Below are 12,851 nucleotides of genomic sequence, written 5' to 3'. Positions count from 1 at the left end.
CAAGAGTAAATGCTACTTTGATGAGACTTTCTAACAAACCATCTGTGCATGGTGGGTTTCTTTCTCACTCCTCCTCCCTGTTGCTTTCTGCTTCAAGGATTTCTGGTGAGGTCTATTAGCCTGAGTGCAGGCGAGAATGACCAATCAGTGAGACTACTCCCGGGTTACGAATCGACCTCGGGTCTCCGCTGCATTGTGCTGCACCCTGTAGACACAGTAGAAACATGAAGGCCCTCTTTTGTAATCACACTGCAATCTCCTCGGAGACGCTGTAGCTGCAACGGTGCAGCTCGCTTGGCTCGCTTGGTTTGGTGGGATGGCCTGAGTTTCTCACAGACGCCTGTGGCATTTCAATAAGGCAAAGAAAAATACTTCCACTTAAGACACACTGGCAGCTATTTAAAAGAAAAAAACAAGCACGCTTCCTGTTTGAGTTTCCTGTCTGAGACGAGAAGCTGTGATGTTTTTTAAACCGACATACACGGACATGTTTCTGTTTTGTTTTTTTCATCCGGCGATCTACACCGGAGAGGATCTGACTCCTCGCCATGTGTAGCGTCCAGCTTCACTCCACCTTCTCTGTATATGACTTCATTAACAAGTCATTAGAAGGACACAGATTTGGACACATTGCTGGCTGTTCCCATAACAACAATTCAATTTGTCTTCCAAGCACAACGTCCCTGGAGATACACACATTTTGAGCTCACGATTTCTTACATCTGTCAAAAGCACTCTTTGCTATGTTTTTTTCACCTCCTGTCCCATAATAAACACCGCTGCCAATAAGAGCAGAGAGGGAGCGACTGTGAATGAGGGATGATATTGTACGAGCTTCTATTGTATCTCTGTTTATTCTGGCTGAGGTCTGTGGATTTCAAAAGAGCAGTGTTTGTACTGAGAGGCTGCAGTAAGTCTTCACTCAGGCTCTTTCATCAATACGGACTATAAACACAGGTCTGATGGTTACATGGTGTGTTTCCGCTCAGAACATTTTCGGATTACAGTCGGCTTTAAACAAGCAGCTCATGAAATGCTCTTATGAATAAAAGATTGTGCAAAATATTCCTTTTCCACTTCAGCTATTGTGTTATTGACAGATGTGGTACCAGAAGGCTTGATAACACGAGGGAAAGAAGTGATTATTCTTTCACTTTACCTCGTCTGTCATTCTTTCCTCCTTTATTGTTGGGAAGAATATTGTAATACTAGACCTTATTTATATTAAACACCAATACATCATGCAGGGAAATGTGTTTGAATGCAGTGAATGCAGAATCATGAATACCTTAAATGCAACAGGAAAGGCAAAACATGCTAAATTCTGATGATCAATTGAAAGTTAAGTTTTTTTATGCCTAATGATGATTATTATGATCTGTGATAGTAAGTTGATGACGCTGATTTTACATTTAATGTAATAATATCTGTTGATTACCACATGATGAAAAATGCTTCACATTAATGTTTAAGTAATGCACTCATATTTAAATGATGTATTACTAATGACTCATTTGTTGGATTGGATTGAGTCATGAATATTTAACAAACTTCATCAAGGGTCTACATCCTCAAAGAAAGTTGAGATGCTGTGTTCAACATAAATAAAATGCAATAATTAGCTAATCCTGTTTGACATATATTCAGCTGAAAACAGGACAAAGACAACATTTTGAATATTTGGCTTCATCCTTCCTTAGATAAATATCTCCTTATTCTGAATTTGATGCCGCAATACATTTCAAACGAGTTGGGACAGGAGCAACAACAGGCTGAGAAAGATGTGGAATGCTCCAAAAACACCTGTTTGGAACATTCCACAGGTAAACAGGTTCATTGGTGGCAGGTGATAGTATCATGATCGGGTATGAAAGGGGCATCTTGGAAAGGCTCAGTCGTTCACAAGCAGGGATGGAGCGAGGTTCACCACTTTGTGAACACATGAATGTATAAAGGATGTTCCTACATGGACTCAGGAACACTTTGTAAAACTGTTGTAAACACAGCTGGTTTGCAAATGACTGCATTCTGTTTTCATCCACGTGTTACACAGAGTCACAATTTTTTTGGAATCAGGGTTGTAACATTATATTCTAAATTGTTTACTCTCCATAAATCAAACTAATTACGTACCCTTAAAAACTTAAAATGCAACAAAAAACATTTAAAAGCCTCTTTGTCTGCCTTTATCAACACTAATAAAAGATTAATAGATATATTTAGCACTGACTTCAATTTTCTCTTCATTCATTTGGCGGCACCACATGTACACAACACATGGATTTATGTGAAGCAAATGGAAAGAGTCAAACTCAAACAGCTGATCTCATCAGGAGATTAACAGAGCTGGAGGACACATCAGCCAGGAGGAGACTGAAGTGCGTGCATTTCTTTTTATTACCAACTGCTTCAAAGCTTCAGAATCTGCCATGTTCCCGATGTACACAGTGTGTGTGGAGTGAGGCTCATGAATCACACTCTGCATGTGACACAGGCTGCGAATTGCTTTTCTTTAATCTCTATATATTTAATTCATCATTTCATGAGTTCCACAGCTCATGAAAAACATGAACGACACTGTTCATGTGTGTCATTGTGGGCAGCGAGGTCAAGTATTCCATTATATTTCTGCCAGTCTGTGTGTGTGTGTGTGTGTGTGTGTGTGTGTGTGTGTGTGTGTGTGTGTGTGTGTGTGTGTGTGTGTGTGTGTGTGTGTGTGTGTGTGTGTGTGTGTGTGTATGTGTGTGTGAGTTTATGTTCTCCAATTACAGACAATTCACACATATTCTTCAGGGTCATTATCTTTAAATGTGATTTTTTAATAAAAAAAAGTTTCAGAATAAAAGTAGCTATTAGTATAGAAATATAAAAGTACTTAATAGTTATCCACCAGAATGATCCTCTTGGCTGTGTGAAGCATTGAGATTAAAGTTAGAAAAATAAATTGGCCCGTATCATTTGATATTAGCTTAGCTTGGAGTATTAAAGATATTTTTCAGGTAGGAGGGCTCTTACAAGTTTATTTCTCCACGACCAAATGTCTCACTCTCTTTTAGGAAACAAATTAAAGGGATTCTTATTAAAAAACTTTACATTATGTGCTATGAGGTTACATTTTATATAATTACCAGATTTCTTTCATCTCTCCAGGATAGATATTATTTACTACTTATCAGCTGCACAATTCAGGTTATCAGCTGGGCTCTTACTCAAACCATCATGTTAGGATATCGAATTTTCTGAAACTTTTAATGTTGGAGGTCTAGTTAAACATGAGGGGTGGGGTTACGCTGAATGGGAACGTGGAGTCGTGATCTCAAGATTTCTAAATTCCTGGCTACAACTCTCCTGGTGATCACAAACATTGTTACATGTATTTCCATGAAGAGTAAAGAAATTCAGTGCGTCTCATTGTGCTGGATCAGATATCTCAATGGCAATGGCACCAAAGTGGCCAAATGGTCACCACATAACTCCAACGTCCATGCTTTGATTGCTGCGCGTCTCTCTCTCTCTTTTCCTGTTTCCTGTCTGCTCCTTCATTATCAACTGTCAATTATCTTAACTGTCAATTAGACATGTCATTCAGATCAGCTACCATAACTACTGATGCCTGTTGCCGTAAACAGAAATGTACATGACCTTAACTGACCAGCTATGAGACAGTGGGAGCAGCGCCGCTGTTTTGACTGATGTGTTAGATCTTGTTTAAAGTACACTCACGCATGTCACATTCTGGGAAATGACAAAATGTAAAAATGTTGAACATATTTTTCTAGCTGACAACCCTTCATTTTTAAAGCAGATATAGTCTGACTGTGATAAGGTAATGCTACAAATCTGTGGCTCTTGCTGTCAAGGCAATGCACAACAGAGCTGAATATGACGGATGATTTAGCGAGGCGCCTGGGCCTGGGAACAGCTCCCCTGATCTCTGTGCGAGTCTGGGTGAAAGAAGCGAAGTGGGAGAAAACAGCACAAACTCTTGTCTGCACTATTTCCTGTAATGACAGTAATTAAAACAGAGAGAAGATAGCAGCTCCACTTCCCAAATGGCATGCTGGCACATTTTAATGTGCATTGTGAGTCTGTGTGTGTTTGTGTGAGCGTGCATGCACGTGTGTGTGTGTGCGTGTACGTGCGTGTGCGTGTGTGTGTGATAGAGGAGTTAACTAACGAAAGTAATAGCCCCTGAGGTGTTAATGGCTTTGGGATGCAGTGTGAGGGCTGTCAGACGGATGGATGGCAACAGAAAAATCTTAAATACAAAATTGTTTGGGAGGGTGTAGAAATTAAAAATCTAATGAAAAACATGCAGCAGCTCATTGGCCACTAATGTTTTTCATGACGATATGTGTTTTCTCCTAATTTGTTCTACTGAGCACTTCCTTCAGCGGAGAGCCAATTCAGCGTTCGGTCTTGCTGCTCTGCAGACATCGAGATATTTTCATTATTTAAAAGTCTTTGGACGCATGGATTAAACGATAAATGTAAATGGATATAATTGGGTCCAGTTTACTTGCTCCAAGTCTGGCTCACTTTTCATGTAGCGAGTGGGCACTTCAGTGATGAGCGAGCTGGAAATAGCACAGCTCATTAAATATCAGTCGCTCCCATTGGAAATGTCTCAGTTCTTGGCATCCCACGTTACTGTGAGTGTAAACATTAGTTGTTGTCTTTTTTAATTATGACAACAGCTCCTCAAGCTCTTCAATGTACTAAAATGCTTTTTTCTTTCATTCCAGGTTCATATGGGACAGCTGAGCTCAGACACACACTGACGCTACAGTTTTTAATGTGTCCTTGATGGCATCCTCCATCACGTTTGACAGTCATCTTCACAATGTGGAGCACATCATCATATCAGTGTGGTACCAGGCTGTCATTTTTATTGTGATAGCAGAGCTCTTACCCGTCGTGTTTAATTATTGTGCTCCCTCACGCCACTGACAAGTAATTAATTCTCTTAAAGCAATTTAAAGATTTGAGACACCATTAAACTGTTGTTGATAATGGCTGTGGGATTGTTTTGCGTGTTAAATGAATTTTTTTACTTTCATTTTGCACAACATTTATTACTCATTAGTCCCACATTTCCCATAAGGCCTTTCAAAGCCAGCCAAGTGCCATTTTGTACCAGAAAAAGCCTTTTCAAGGCACACAGGAAGATTTTAAGAACTCAGGAAGCCTGTGTAAAGCCATACTTACCTGTGTTTTGACCAGAGGAACAGGGTCTAAATTTGGTTGTTTACCTATTTCCTGGACCAGAAAAGGTCACCAAGATCTATCAAGCTGCCCACTGGTCAAACTCAAACCATTTGGCTTAAACAAGTGTACTGTACAACTTCATTCACTGTAATCAAGTACAGGGCATCCTGGAGGATATTTCTTCTTTGCACAGACACACACTGGATGCTTTATGTTGTTATTTTGCTTTATTTGTAAAGCTTACTGAAGTTAAAAACAAAGTTTCTGATTTCAGGCCTGTAAATATTATATTAATATTACCCCAGCTGCTCATGGGAGCGACAGCTTAAGTTTGTCCTGTACAGCTAATGGAGCAGCAGCCGTGATGAGCAAAGGGAAAGTGCAGCTGCAATCTCGCACAAGCAGAAAGTGACAGAGTTCAGGCTTGCACAGACATTATGCACATTTGACAATGATATATCTCTACACACCGACGCTCTCGTGTTTTCATTATTTTCCTCATGACATGCATTCGTTCTTGGTTTGTTAATTGCATTTGTTAATGGAATAGCTTTTAAAAGAGGTCAGACAATGGTCTTGACAACAGAACACCATTCGAATTTAATCATGTGCAGCTTTGTGTGTTTGTGTGTAACTTGTACATTAGTGTTACAGTCACTGTTAAGTTTATGTGGGGCCAACCATGGAAATTCGAAAAATTAAGTGTCAAACAGCAGCTTGTCATTTTATTTAGAAACAGCCTGTGTGGGGAATTTCCCTTTAATCGCCTGTCAACACTGTAGTTTCGTCTCTTTAAGGAGTTTACATGGTACATTATAGATGGTCTAAATCTCTGACAGGTTTCAGTGCCTGCATGCCAAGTTAAACTTAGCCTCTGGTGGGCTTGGATGACCCACCGCTGTTAGCAATCCAAGAAAACTATAAAGCTTGCATCTTTCTATCTTAAGCGCACCCTTCAGCCCACTAAGTTACGGCTTTAAATGTTCAGTCTTTTTCCAATACTGATTGGGTGTCTGTGACAGTCTGTTTTGCGAGTTAGAATACTTAAAATGACAAATGTAATACAATTTGGGGGATGCATAATAATTTCCTGCATTGTCCATTTGATGAGAGTTATTTGGATTTCCGTCCTCCATACAAAATACTCGACAAGCTGAATGGATATTATATCAATTACATATGCTATTTGTCTAAAGGGTATTTGGTTTGTACCTGTATGACTTGACAAGTAAAAACTCTCAGTACATACAACAGGACAATATATTTTGAAATATATAAATATATATACATATGTCTTATATGAAATGGAATTGCTATGCGCGTTTAGTAAATTATGACATCTTGTCTGAAACAGTGTCCATAGTCTTCATCTTCATCTTTAGCATCGTCAGAGTCTTTGATTAAACTTTCACTTGATTCAACCTGAAAATGCATCTGGCATTTTCTAGAGACAGGTATTGTTTCCCTCTCTTTTTCTACTGGGAGGTGACTCATATTCATAATATTCTTTGAAATGATAAGAGTGGATTTAAGTATGTGTATCATGCTCGTTTATTATGATGTGAAGTATATACAGACTAATGGTGAATGTACAGTAATTTAAATTCAAAAATCACAGAACACTGCTTGATCATTTAATAAGCATTAAAATTCATTCTTGACCTCAGAAATAGAGGTTTGACAAAACAATTTCAACTCAGGTTTCCCTTATTTTCCACAGCTTTCAACCTCATGAAAAGGTCTTTATGAGCTGATGGAGTTTGCCCGAGCAGTGTGGATGAGTTGCAGTGGAGGAAATCATAACAGCCAGAGGCGATTATGCTTTATACCTATATGTGCTGATTCAGTAAGATACATAAATAATGTTCATATTCCTGTAAAAACATTCATTCTTCACAAAAGTATGAATTGTATGTACCATGTCAGTGTTGTCTGTTTATATAAATGACTGCTATGGATTATGGCAGCTGTACAAGATAGTGGAGACAAATAGATTAAGACAGCTGTGGAAAAAATTCACTTCCCTGATTGCCAAAATCTACATTCTTGCTCAGTATATTTGGGGAGACAAACTCCAAATATAACCATCTCTTGAGGGGGAGCACATGTTACATGCACACCCTGTGTGCACATACAGTCGTCTCCTCCCTTTGCAGTGCAACATGACAGTCACAACAAAAGAACACGCAGGATGAGCAGACTTGTCTTTTTGACAGGATTTAGTAGTTTGTCTCAAGGATTACAAGCTGCAAACATGAGGAATTCAAACCGGAGTAGCAAATGGAGGAATAAATAGACCACATTCTGCTTGTCTGTGAGGCTGCTGAGGCACTCACTTCCTGATCAGAGATATAATAACGACAAAATCTTCTAAAAGATGTTAATACACAACATCCATCCATCCATCCATTTTCTATACCCGACCGTCCCTTTTCGGGGTTGCAGGCAGGCTGGAGCCTATCCCAGCTGTCAACGGGCGAGAGGCGGGGTACACCCTGAACCGGTCGCCAGCCGATCGCAGGGCAACGTATACACAGACACCCATTCACGCTCACACTCACACCTAAGGACAATTTAGAGTCACCAATTAACCTAATGAGCATGTTTTTGGTCTGTGGGAGGAAGCCGGAGTGCCCGGAGAGAACCCACGCATGCACGGGAAGAACATGCAAGCCTCACGCAGAGAGGCCCTGCCCGACCCGGGGATCGAAACGGCGACCTTCTCGCTGTGAGGCACGCGCACTACCTGCTGGTCCACCGTGCCGCCTTAATGCACAACAGTCTCTTCAAAATTAAATAGACTTTTTTCCTGCCACATCTTTCCAGAATAACTCAAATTGGGCATGAGACACAAGCAGGAATGCAGGGAGCTTCTGAATGTTCATAAGAGATATAACGTTTCCACGATTCACAAGTCGTTGCTGTTTTCAGACATTATTCTACACTGGCTACACACCCGAATATTGCAGAACTAAGACGCTTTATTCTCAAAAACAATTAAGCAACAACAAAATCTTAGAGCTCCCCATCATCTTTTAATGCGTCTCTTGATATGTGGTCACTAAGCTAACATGCTGATTTGCCACAGTGTTTCTCTGCTATGTGGATTCCTGTATTTGTTGTTGGCCAGTGTTCACCAAGTTTGAGAACAGGCGGGCTGGCATCTTGTTCCAAAGCAAGCACAACTTCCTTTCTGCCAGTAAAAACCAGAATGACATCAATTTATCAGCCAAGCACATTTTACACCCACTGAGCAATTGATTGTCTGCAATTCAATCTAAGTATTAGTTAGTAAAGCGCTTCTCTGGTTCCTAAGAAGCAGATTAAAGGCAGAGGCCTTGGCCCAGGGTGGTGTCTGCTGACTCAACATTGTCTGTACGAAACTCAAGAGCTCTCCTCGTTTGAAATGACAAAACTACCTGAAAAAAAAAAAAAAAGCTCGACTGTTTAAACTAACTGCAACACTGATGTTAAGGAGACATTGAGCTGATGGTTCTCTTCAATGTGTCTTTTCACTGCTGTATGCAAGAATACAAATATCAGAGACAAATACCTTAAAGCTTGTAAAACCATAAAACCTAACTCTCAGCACGGTGAGATACCACGAAAGATAAAATATTCAGAGCCAAGACAGCAGGTGATTTGTTACCCTCTCAAAGGAAGGCATGTGAATTGAGCTATACTGCATTTGGTTTGAGTAGCTGCTGCATCATGTTTTTACCAGATATGTTCAGGAGAGTTTCTTCTATTTGTACACAAAACTCTCTCAGAAAAGGACGGAGACATAGTGGGCTGTTGTACTTCAAAGCAATAAGATGCTGCAGAGAAGTTGTTCAAATCTAACAAAAAAAAAAACAAACAAAGGCAGATTCTGTTTCTGCAGTGTTTTATCGTCACATCTTGATCTTGTTACAATATTTCTGATTATATTTTCTCATCTTGATGACATGGAGGCCCGCCTACACAAGGTTTATGCAACAGTGATGTGAAACACTTGCTCTAAGACTCTCAAGAAGTCAGAGTTCGAATTCAAGTGGTATAACACAAAGCTGTCAAAACATGCGTTACTATTGGAGAGCCTCATCTTTATGGGAGAGTGGGGTCTAATATGAATTCCAAGTCAGCTTTATGGAGGCCCTTGTTGTCTCCTCTGGTCTATAAACTGTGAGAGAGAAAAAATTAAATCTAAATGATCTAAAGGGGTTATTTAGGTGTTATTATAATGCCATTTATATAAAACAGCAAAACTCACCCAGATTAATTAGATATTTGTTGTGAGTAAAAGCAATTATCATTATATCATGCGTTACATTTCCTGTGGTCTTTTTCTCAACCATGACAGACAACTTCTCTGAGCCTCTGCTGAGCACCACAGGGCTCTTTGCTCTCGTCTCCATTAGTTAAACAGTAACGTAGTTGTCTTGTATACAGAAAGTGGAAGAAATTAGTGATAAATGGCATACCGTATGTTACTGAGGGGTCAGTGCTGTGTTCTCTATAGGCAGGCTGTTTACACAGGCCTGCATGTTAGTGTGGTTTTATGTCCCACATTAATCACTCCTTATGTTCGACCAGGGCCTTCTGTGACCTTACATTGTTGCACTAAATGAGGAGAGTACAGGCAGGAAAACATAAAAGCCTCCTGCTGTACTTTGTCCTGATTTCACACAGCTAGTGCCGGCGCTCGAAGGGTAATTCCAGTTGAGAGTCAGTGATGGTCAAGTCTGAATGTCCTTGTTCACTTTGGATCATACAACCACACCAAAGGAGAAACTCAAGTTTCGCCTGTTCTGCCACCTTTTGCTTTTACTAACAGTTTAGTAATACGAATCTGTTCAATGCTTTTGCTAAAAACAATGTATTAACTTATGGAAAATATCTCCCTCTTCATTTATGACCCACTAGAAGTGTGTGGCTGTGTCTTTTCTGCAACCTTTGGCCAACAGGCGCATAACCCCAACCCGCTCTCATTCCCAGAGCGTCAAATACTATAGTATTTAAGACGCTTTATCACATCCCTCAGGGTCTCATACAGACGCACAAGGTACGTCTGTACGCGCTGGGCTTTCAACTAACTCCAGTGTTATTCCATCTGCGGCAATAACAGATGCCCAGAGCAACTGCTCTGGCCGTCCAACGAATTGTCATGCCAGCAACACAAAAAGCCTTCCTGCCAGAAAGCCTGTCTAATGTGGTTAATGTAAAACTGTTGGTTTGTTGTTGGTGTTTACACCACAGGCAACAGAAACTAGGCTCAGCAGCCTGCCAGCGAACACGACCGTACCAGGACCAAATACAGACCTGTGGAGGCCAGTTTGATTACAGGAAAAATGGTGGACATAAAATGTTTGGAGCTTACATCAGAGCAGGTAATCACAGAGTTTAATGAATTCCTCACAATTTTGTCCTTGTGAGTCTGGTTATAGCGAGATTACCGAGTGTAAACAATAGTCTTACTGCAGCAGAAATCAAATGCTTAAAAAACCTCCAGTGCCAACTATGGTTACTGAGCTATGGTTAGACAGTCTCTGTCTGGGGGGCGGGGTTAACCAGTGGTCAATTGAATTGAATAAAAAAGACAAATAGTTATTGAGTTTAAAGCTAATATTCCATTAAATTATTTATTACACATTAAAAAAGCTATTTACTGCAGCTTGTAAAGCTTTTATGAAGGGTGCCTTATTATGAAGTGGTACCATCCCTTCAGGGCAGCAGAGGGGCGAGGGCATCATTGTGGAATAGAGCCATGGCCTTTTTGGCAAGCCCAGACAGTTTTCACATGGGAAGCTGGTCACAGCAGCCTCTTGTAAGGACTCACGAGGAAGACACAGAGAGACAGGAAGCCAGAAATGAGAACAGAAGCTGTTTATATGGCCTTGCGCATACCAGACTGTCCATGTACATGCTTGGATTACCCTCAGGGCAAGCGGTCAGATGCCCCAGGGCCATGGACCACTGTGGTGCATGTAAACACATTTCCAAATAATGTACTGTCTGCGCCTCAGAGTATCCACTCTCTCTGCAGGTGAAATCAAACTTTAGGGCCTCGGAGTACATTTTTACCTCAGGGCCCCTTTCAGTTTAATGCACCTGTGTAGTAGAAGTAATTGTACCTGAGCACCTGTTTGTGGGTTACGGGCTTGAACAGGCTTGTGCAGTGGAGAGCTGATCTCCTCAAGCTCCATGCCGAGGAAACACTGAAGGGAAGCTTCAAAGGTCACACTGTTGTCCACAGGTGTAGAGTGCAATCTTCCCACTCTAAAGCACCATTTTACATGAACGCACTGACTCTAGAGAGATCAGTCAAAGTGAAAGAGCATCTTTTACAGGGCGACATATGTTTCCTCTGTGATGTGAAGCTGTGCATGTGACAGAGATGAAGGTAGTCCTCCGAAGGCACAAGGAGACATTTCTGCTCAAACTGGAACATCGGACATCGCGGCCTTGTCAAGATGTTAAGAAGTTAGTTTCAAAACATGAACACAGATGCTTAACAAGCTTAAGAATTTCCGTAGTTTCAGGCCGGATGCTCTTCAAGAATCTCTTGTCCCTGAGGGAAACCAAGCTAATACTTCCCCCGGGATTGTGTTTATCATCTTAGCAGCATCGAATAAGACAGCCCAAAAACCTACAAGACGATGTTTATGAAAACTTGAAACTGTTGAAAGTTGAGGGTGGTAAGATAAGAGCGTCCGCTGAAGGATCAAGGCCAAAGGACATGGCTGAGATTACGATCAAGTTGGCTAACAGTTATCAAACTTGACTTCAAGACGAGTGGAGGAAGAAAAACCCAAACAACGAGCAGCAGTGCGGCTGTTGCTCTGGATCTGGTGAGTTCAGTCAACAGTGGCTGTGGTCTGGAAGCAATTACTGCTGGCTCACAAAGAGGCTGAAATTACAACTATTACTACACTTCGGTCTAGAATAGGACATTCTGACGGTCGCAATTAAGTTGCCTCCCTCTGATTAATTTTGGTCAATTTGAGGGAGGCAAATCTCAAAGTGACATATTAAGAATGGGCAGTCATGCATTCCCTTTTTATTTATTTATGTTTTAAATACATTTGCATGGTCTAGTACATTAGGAGTTATTCAAAATACGCACTAATGATTTTCAGTAACATGGAAACCATTCAAAGGCGTTCTGTGTGTAATCCAGGCCGTGTTCACGGTGCAGATGGGTGGCAAATTACAATGAAAAACAACATAAATCCACTACGAGCATCAGGAAGTGGTATATTATTTTCAAGCCATTCGTTCACCCTTTGTGTCCTGTATGGAGCCATCCGCCCCCATATTGTTCTCCAGTCATTTTTGCAGGTTTTCCTTCACTTTATCGCCTGTCTGTATCTGTGAGTGTGAGTTATTCATGCTCTTGAATAAACAGTAGCAGTCAGTAGAGGTCCTTGAGCGCAGGTGGTCTCTTTTGTCTGCACAAACATTCAAATGAAGCCATTCAAATGAAGTCGGTGTTAGAAGTTTGGCCTTTTTCACAGCCGACATTTCGACTTTTGAAGTATAGGTGTTACTAATAACACTACTGCCGGCTCTGTCTATTCAAGTGCCCCAGTAAGTGCAGCAGTGACAATGACAGGGAGCCAGCGTGCACAACACCAGGAGCAAACTGAGGCAGCTAAGTGGAA

Source organism: Chaetodon trifascialis, chromosome 5 (assembly GCF_039877785.1).
Source record: "Chaetodon trifascialis isolate fChaTrf1 chromosome 5, fChaTrf1.hap1, whole genome shotgun sequence".
Lineage (NCBI taxonomy): Eukaryota > Metazoa > Chordata > Actinopteri > Chaetodontiformes > Chaetodontidae > Chaetodon > Chaetodon trifascialis.
Note: the sequence above shows the minus strand (reverse complement) of the source record.